The sequence below is a fragment of the Oncorhynchus mykiss genome, chromosome 18, assembly GCF_013265735.2.
Source record: "Oncorhynchus mykiss isolate Arlee chromosome 18, USDA_OmykA_1.1, whole genome shotgun sequence".
NCBI classification, from domain to species: Eukaryota; Metazoa; Chordata; class Actinopteri; order Salmoniformes; family Salmonidae; genus Oncorhynchus; species Oncorhynchus mykiss.
This window is the reverse complement of record NC_048582.1, coordinates 851,502-860,161: the sequence shown is the minus strand read 5'-3', so window position 1 is coordinate 860,161 and position 8,660 is coordinate 851,502. Positions and strand designations below refer to the sequence as shown.

The 8,660-nt window shown below is 62.1% G+C and overlaps 1 pseudogene; it reads right to left on the bottom strand.

Moving 5' to 3' along the window:
* Positions 1–362: 362 nt before the first annotated feature.
* On the bottom strand, positions 363–5,792 carry LOC118941054 (annotated as a pseudogene).
* Positions 5,793–8,660: the final 2,868 nt, after the last annotated feature.

Genomic DNA, 8,660 nt, shown 5'->3' with positions numbered 1-8,660 from the left:
GCTGGGCTGGGTGGGGCTGGGCTGGGCTGGGCTGGGTTGGGTGGGGCTGGGCTGGTTGGGCTGGGCTGGGCTGGGCTGGGTGGGGCTGGGCAGGGTTGGACTGGGCTGGGTGGGGCTGGGCTGGGCTGTGTGGGGCTGGGTTGGACTGGGCTGGGCTGGGTTGGACTGGGCTCTGCTGGGTGGGGCTGGGCTGGGTGGGACTGGGCTGGGTGGGGCTGTGCTGGGTTGGACTGGGCTGGGTTGGCCTGGGCTGGGCTGGGCTGGGTGGGGCTGGGCTGGGTTGGACTGGGCTGGGTGGGGCTGGGCTGGGTTGGACTGGGCTGGGTTGGCCTGGGCTGGGCTGGGCTGGGTTGGACTGGGCTGGGTGGGGCTGGGCTGGGTTGGACTGGGCTGGGTGGGGCTGGGCTGGGTTGGACTGGGCTGGGCTGGGTGGGGCTGGGCTGGTTGGGGTTGGGTGGGGATGGGCTGGGTGGGGCTGAGCTGGGTGGGGCTGGGCAGGGAGGGGCTGAACTGGGTTGGGCTGGGTTGGACTGGGCTGGGTGGGGCTGGGCTGGGTGGGGCTGGGTTGGACTGGGCTGGGTGGGGCTGGGCTGGGCTGGGTGGTGCTGGGCTGGGTGGGACTGGGCTGGGTGGGGCTGGGCTGGGTGGGGCTGACTGGGGCTGGATTGGGTGGGGCTGGGTGGGGCTGGGTTGGACTGGTCTGGGTGGGGCTGGGTGGGGCTGAACTGGGTGGGGCTGGGCAGGTTGGGGCTGAACTGGGTGGGGCTGGGTTGGACTGGGCTGGTTGGGGCTGGGCCCGGGTGGTGCTGGGCTGGGTGGGACTGGGCTGGGTGGGGCTGGGCTGGGTGGGGCTGACTGGGACTGGATTGGGTGGGGCAGGGTGGGGCTGGGTTGGACTGGTCTGGGGTGGGTGGGTGGGGCTGGGCTGGGTGGGGCTGGGCTGGGCTGGGTTGGGTGGGGCTGGGCTGGGTGGGGCTGTACTGGGCTGGGCTGGGTGGGGCTGGGCGGGGCTGGGCTGGGCTGGGTAGGGCTGGGCTGGGCTGGGTTGGACTGGGCTGGGTGGGGCTGGGCTGGGCTGGGCTGGGTGGGGCTGGGCTGGGCTGGGTTGGACTGGGCTGGGTGGGGCTGGGCTGGGCTGGGCTGGGCTGGGCTAGGTGGGGCTGGGCTGGGTGGGGCTGGGCTGGGCTGGGCTGGGCTGGGTGGGGCTGGGCTGGGCTGGGTGGGGCTGGGCAGGGTTGGACTGGGCTGGGTGGGGCTGGGCTGGGCTGTGTGGGGCTGGGTTGGGCTGGGTTGGACTGGGCTCTGCTGGGTGGGGCTGGGCTGGGTGGGACTGGGCTGGGTGGGGCTTGGCTGGGTTGGACTGGGCTGGGTTGGCCTGGGCTGGGCTGGGCTGGGCTGGGCTGGGTGGGGCTGGGCTGGGTTGGACTGGGCTGGGTGGGGCTGGGCTGGGTTGGACTGGGCTGGGTTGGCCTGGGCTGGGCTGGGCTGGGTTGGACTGGGCTGGGTGGGGCTGGGCTGGGTTGGACTGGGCTGGGTGGGGCTGGGCTGGGTTGGACTGGGCTGGGCTGGGTGGGGCTGGGCTGGTTGGGGCTGGGTGGGGATGGGCTGGGTGGGGCTGAGCTGGGTGGGGCTGGGCAGGGAGGGGCTGAACTGGGTTGGGCTGGGTTGCACTGGGCTGGGTGGGGCTGGGCTGGGTGGGGCTGGGTTGGACTGGGCTGGGTGGGGCTGGGCTGGGTGGTGCTGGGCTGGGTGGGACTGGGCTGGGTGGGGCTGGGCTGGGCTGGGTGGGGCTGACTGGGGCTGGATTGGGTGGGGCTGGGTGGGGCTGGGTTGGACTGGTCTGGGTGGGGCTGGGTGGGGCTGAACTGGGTGGGGCTGGGCAGGTTGGGGCTGAACTGGGTGGGGCTGGGTTGGACTGGGCTGGGTGGGGCTGGGCTGGGTGGGGCTGGGTTGGACTGGGCTGGGTGGGGCTGGGCTGGGTGGTGCTGGGCTGGGTGGGACTGGGCTGGGTGGGGCTGGGCTGGGTGGGGCTGACTGGGGCTGGATTGGGTGGGGCTGGGTGGGGCTGGGTTGGACTGGTCTGGGTGGGGCTGGGTGGGGCTGAACTGGGTGGGGCTGGGCAGGTTGGGGCTGAACTGGGTGGGGCTGGGTTGGACTGGGCTGGGTGGGGCTGGGTTGGGTGGGGCTGGGTTTGACTGGTCTGGAGATGGATGGGCTGGGTGGGGCTGAACTGGGTGGGGCTGGGCTGAGTTGGACTGGTCTGGGCTGGGTTTGGCTGGGCTGGGCTGGGTTGGGCTGGGCTGGGTTGGACTGGGCTGGGTTGGCCTGGGCTGGGCTGGGCTGGGCTGGGTGGGGCTGGGCTGGGTTGGACTTGGCTTGGTGGTGCTCGGCTGGGTTGGACTGGGCTGGGTTGGGTGGGGCTGGGTTGGACTGGGCTGGGTGGGGCTGGGCTGGTTGGGGCTGGGTGGGGATGGGCTGGGTGGGGCTGAACTGGGTGGGGCTGGGCAGAGAGGGGCTGAACTGGGTTGGGCTGGGTTGGACTGGGCTGGGTGGGGCTGGGCTGGGTGGGGCTGGGCTGGGTGGGGCTGGGCTGGGCTGGGCTGGGCTGGGTGGGGCTGGGCTGGGCTGGGCTGGGTGGGGCTGGGCAGGGTTGGACTGGGCTGGGTGGGGCTGGGCTGGGCTGTGTGGGGCTGGGTTGGGCTGGGTTGGACTGGGCTCTGCTGGGTGGGGCTGGGCTGGGTGGGACTGGGCTGGGTGGGGCTTGGCTGGGTTGGACTGGGCTGGGTTGGCCTGGACTGGGCTGGGCTGGGCTGGGCTGGGTGGGGCTGGGCTGGGTTGGACTGGGCTGGGTGGGGCTGGGCTGGGTTGGACTGGGCTGGGTTGGCCTGGGCTGGGCTGGGCTGGGTTGGACTGGGCTGGGTGGGGCTGGGCTGGGTTGGACTGGGCTGGGTGGGGCTGGGCTGGGTTGGACTGGGCTGGGCTGGGTGGGGCTGGGCTGGTTGGGGCTGGGTGGGGATGGGCTGGGTGGGGCTGAGCTGGGTGGGGCTGGGCAGGGAGGGGCTGAACTGGGTTGGGCTGGGTTGCACTGGGCTGGGTGGGGCTGGGCTGGGTGGGGCTGGGTTGGACTGGGCTGGGTGGGGCTGGGCTGGGTGGTGCTGGGCTGGGTGGGACTGGGCTGGGTGGGGCTGGGCTGGGCTGGGTGGGGCTGACTGGGGCTGGATTGGGTGGGGCTGGGTGGGGCTGGGTTGGACTGGTCTGGGTGGGGCTGGGTGGGGCTGAACTGGGTGGGGCTGGGCAGGTTGGGGCTGAACTGGGTGGGGCTGGGTTGGACTGGGCTGGGTGGGGCTGGGCTGGGTGGGGCTGGGTTGGACTGGGCTGGGTGGGGCTGGGCTGGGTGGTGCTGGGCTGGGTGGGACTGGGCTGGGTGGGGCTGGGCTGGGTGGGGCTGACTGGGGCTGGATTGGGTGGGGCTGGGTGGGGCTGGGTTGGACTGGTCTGGGTGGGGCTGGGTGGGGCTGAACTGGGTGGGGCTGGGCAGGTTGGGGCTGAACTGGGTGGGGCTGGGTTGGACTGGGCTGGGTGGGGCTGGGTTGGGTGGGGCTGGGTTTGACTGGTCTGGAGATGGATGGGCTGGGTGGGGCTGAACTGGGTGGGGCTGGGCTGAGTTGGACTGGTCTGGGCTGGGTTTGGCTGGGCTGGGCTGGGTTGGGCTGGGCTGGGTTGGACTGGGCTGGGTTGGCCTGGGCTGGGCTGGGCTGGGCTGGGTGGGGCTGGGCTGGGTTGGACTTGGCTTGGTGGTGCTCGGCTGGGTTGGACTGGGCTGGGCTGGGTGGGGCTGGGTTGGACTGGGCTGGGTGGGGCTGGGCTGGTTGGGGCTGGGTGGGGATGGGCTGGGTGGGGCTGAACTGGGTGGGGCTGGGCAGAGAGGGGCTGAACTGGGTTGGGCTGGGTTGGACTGGGCTGGGTGGGGCTGGGCTGGGTGGGGTTGGGCTGGGTTGGACTGGTCTGGGTGGGGCTGGGTGGTGCTGTGCTGGGTGGGACTGGGCTGGGTGGGGCTGGGCTGGGCTGGGTGGGGCTGTCTGGGGCTGGGCTGGGTGGGGCTGGGTTGGACTGGTCTGGGTGTGGCTGGGTGGGGCAGGTTGGTGCTGAACTGGGTGGGGCTGGGTAGAGAGGGGCTGAACTGGTTTGGGCTGGGTTGGACTGGGCTGGGTGGGGCTGGGCTGGGTGGGGTTGGGCTGGGTTGGACTGGTCTGGGTGGGGCTGGGTGGTGCTGTGCTGGGTGGGACTGGGCTGGGTGGGGCTGGGCTGGGCTGGGTGGGGCTGTCTGGGGCTGGGCTGGGTGGGGCTGGGTTGGACTGGTCTGGGTGTGGCTGGGTGGGGCAGGTTGGTGCTGAACTGGGTGGGGCTGGGTTGGACTGGGCTGGGTGGGCTGGGTTGGGTTGGGCTGGGTTGGACTGGTCTGGAGATGGATGGGCTGGGTGGGGCTGAACTGGGTGGGGCTGGGCTGGGCTGGACTGGGCTTGGTGGGGCTGAACTGGGTGGGGCTGGGCTGGACTGAGCTGGGCTGGGTGGGGCTGAACTGGGTGGGGCTGGGCTAGGCTGGGTGGGGCTGGGCTGGGCTGGGTGGGGCTGGGTTGGGTTGGGTGGGGTGGGGCTGAGCTGGGCTGGGTGGGGCTGGGCTGGGCTGGGCTGGGTTCGGCTGGGTTGGGTGTGATGGGGCTGAGCTGGGCTGGGTTGGGCTGGGCTGGGTTGGGCTGAGCTGGGCTGGGCTGGGCTGGGCTGGGCTGGGTTGGGCTGAGCTGGGCTGGGCTGGGCTGGGCTGGGCTGGGCTGGGCTGGGCTGGGCTGGGGCTGGATGGGCTTTGAAGTGTTGGGACTAGCTCAATTGCCAAGATCATTCAGTAGATGGTTTATGGCTTGGGTTAGGGTTGGGGCTTGGGTTAGGGTTGGGGCTTTGGTTAGGGTTAGAGCTTGGGTTATTGTTTGGGTTAGAATTGGGGCTTGGTTTAGGGTTAGGGATTGGGTTAGGTCTTGGTTTAGGGTTAGGGATTGGGTTAAGGCTTGGTTTAGGGTTAGGGATTGGGTTAGGGCTTGGGTTAGGGCTTGGGTTAGGGTTAGGGATTGGGTTAGGGCATGGTTTAGGGTTAGGGATTGGGTTAGGGCTTGGGTTAGGGTTAGGGCTTGGGTTAGGATTAGGGTTAGGGCTTGGGTCAGGGCTTGGGTTAGGGTTAGGGCTTGGGTTAGGGTTAGGGCTTGGGTTAGAGTTAGGGTTAGGGTTTGGGTTAGGGTTAGGACTTGGGTTAGGGTTAGGGCTTGGGTTAGGGTTACGGTTTGGGTTAGGGTTAGGACTTGGGTTAGGGTTAGGACTTGGGTTAGGGTTATGACTTGGGTTAGGATTATGTTTAACCTGGTTTTTCAATTAAAGCACATGATCAAAACACTCTGATGGCTCCCCCTCCTCTTTTCCCTAGACTCCTCCGCCTCCTCTTTCCTCAACTCCCTCTCTCAACTCCCTCTTTCAACTCTGCCTCTCTCAACTCCCTCTCTCTCAACTCCCTGTCTCAACTCCCTCTGTCAGCTCATTCTCTCAACACTCTCTCCAAACTCCCTCTCTCAACTCTCAGCTCCCTGTCCCAACTCTCTCTCTCAACTCTCTCTCTCAACTCCCTCTCTTAACTCCCTGTCTCAACTCCCTTTCTCAAGTCCTGTGCTGTAGGTCACCTTTCCCTGAAGCTTCCCTGCTGTAGTTCACCTTTTCCATGGAGCTTCCCTGCTGTAGGTCACCTGTTCCATGAGGTTTCCTTTCTGTAGGTCACCTTTTCCATGAAGCTTCCTTTCTGTAGGTCACCTTTTCCATGAAGCTTCCTTTCTGTAGGTCACCTTCTCCATGAAGCTTCCTTTCTGTAGGTCACCTTTTCCATGAAGCTTCCTTTCTGTAGGTCACCTTATCCATGAAGCTTCCTTTCTGTAGGTCAACTTTTCCATGAAGCTTCCTTTCTGTAGGTCACCTGTTCCATGAAGCTTCCTTACTGTAGGTCACTTTTTCCATGAAGCTTCCCAGCTGTAGGTCACCTGTTCCATGAAGCTTCCTTACTGTAGGTCACTTTTTCCATGAAGCTTCCCAGCTGTAGGTCACCTGTTCCATGAAGCTTCCCTGCTGTAGGTCACCTGTTCCATGAAGCTTCCCAGCTGTAGGTCACTTTTTTCCCAGGAATGGTGAAACCAGGCTGAAAAACAAAACAAAACAAAATCCTAACAAGCAGATGTCAGTTTCTTGCCATCAGCCGTCACACTCCTGACAGACAGACAGACAGTCCTCTGGACAGGACTTTCTCCTCTCATCTATTCTCACATTCTCTCTCCCTCTCACCTCGCGGTCATCTGAGAGAACAGAATTCATCCGATTTCAGATTTGTGTGTGTGTGTGTGTTTACTGCCTGTGTCGGTGTCAGAAAGTGATTGTGAGCGGTGTGAGGGAGCTGTCTCCGCTGTTGTCTTGGATCACCAGGTCTGTTCACTGTGGGCCTGACAGGCCAGCAGCCTAATCAATATATACCTCAGTGGACTCAAAGGTGAACACCATCTCTGGGGAGACCACTGTGTGTCTGGATGTGTGTGTGTGTGTGTGTGTGTGTGTGTGTGTGTGTGTGTGTGTGTGTGTGTGTGTGTGTGTGTGTGTGTGTGTGTGTGTGTGTGTGTGTGTGTGTGTGTGTGTGTGTGTGTGTGTGTGTGTGTGTGTGTGTGTGTGTGCAGTCAAAGGTGAACTGGGCCAGGGGAACTGTGGTGGGGTCTGACTGACGGAGCCTCACATTGGGCCGACTCAGAGACTGGTGGCCATGGAGGAGACACCGAGGACTGGATGAGAACAGAAGACACACACACACACACACACACACAAGGTAAAGAGTCTGGTAGAGAATGGAACACAGACACAAGAGGACCAGGTCTGGTAGAGAATGGAACACAGACACAAGAGGACCAGGTCTGGTAGAGAATGGAACACAGACACAAGAGGACCAGGTCTGGTAGAGAATGAAACACAGACACAAGAGGACCAGGTCTGGTAGAGAATGGAACACAGACACAAGAGGAACAGGTCTGGTAGAGAATGGAACACAGACACAAGAGGAACAGGTCTGGTAGAGAATGGAACACAGACACAAGGTAACGAGGAACAGGTCTGGTAGAGAATGGAACACAGACACAAGAGGAACAGGTCTGGTAGAGAATGGAACACAGACACAAGAGGAACAGGTCTGGTAGAGAATGGAACACAGACACAAGAGGAACAGGTCTGGTAGAGAATGGAACACAGACACAAGAGGAACAGGTCTGGTAGAGAATGGAACACAGACACAAGAGGAACAGGTCTGGTAGAGAATGGAACACAGACACAAGAGGAACAGGTCTGGTAGAGAATGGAACACAGACACAAGGTAAAGAGTCTGGTAGAGAATGGAACACAGACACAAGAGGACCAGGTCTGGTAGAGAATGGAACACAGACACAAGAGGACCAGGTCTGGTAGAGAATGGAACACAGACACAAGAGGAACAGGTCTGGTAGAGAATGGAACACAGACACAAGAGGAACAGGTCTGGTAGAGAATGGAACACAGACACAAGGTAACGAGGAACAGGTCTGGTAGAGAATGGAACACAGACACAAGAGGAACAGGTCTGGTAGAGAATGGAACACAGACACAAGAGGAACAGGTCTGGTAGAGAATGGAACACAGACACAAGAGGAACAGGTCTGGTAGAGAATGGAACACAGACACAAGAGGAACAGGTCTGGTAGAGAATGGAACACAGACACAAGGTAAAGAGTCTGGTAGAGAATGGAACACAGACACAAGAGGACCAGGTCTGGTAGAGAATGGAACACAGACACAGGGTAAAGAGTCTGGTAGAGAATGGAACACAGACACAAGAGGAACAGGTCTGGTAGAGAATGGAACACAGACACAAGAGGACCAGGTCTGGTAGAGAATGGAACACAGACACAAGAGGAACAGGTCTGGTAGAGAATGGAACACAGACACAAGAGGAACAGGTCTGGTAGAGAATGGAACACAGACACAAGGTAAAGAGGAACAGGTCTGGTAGAGAATGGAACACAGACACAAGAGGACCAGGTCTGGTAGAGAATGGAACACAGACACAAGAGGAACAGGTCTGGTAGAGAATGGAACACAGACACAAGAGGACCAGGTCTGGTAGAGAATGGAACACAGACACAAGAGGACCAGGTCTGGTAGAGAATGGCACACAGACACAAGGTAAAGAGTCTGGTAGAGAATGGAACACAGACACAAGAGGACCAGGTCTGGTAGAGAATGGAACACAGACACAAGAGGACCAGGTCTGGTAGAGAATGGAACACAGACACAAGAGGACCAGGTCTGGTAGAGAATGGAACACAGACACAAGAGGAACAGGTCTGGTAGAGAATGGAACACAGACACAAGAGGACCAGGTCTGGTAGAGAATGGAACACAGACACAAGAGGAACAGGTCTGGTAGAGAATGGAACACAGACACAAGAGGAACAGGTCTGGTAGAGAATGGAACACAGACACAAGAGTAACAGGTCTGGTAGAGAATGGAACACAGACACAAGAGGAACAGGTCTGGTAGAGAATGGAACACAGACACAAGG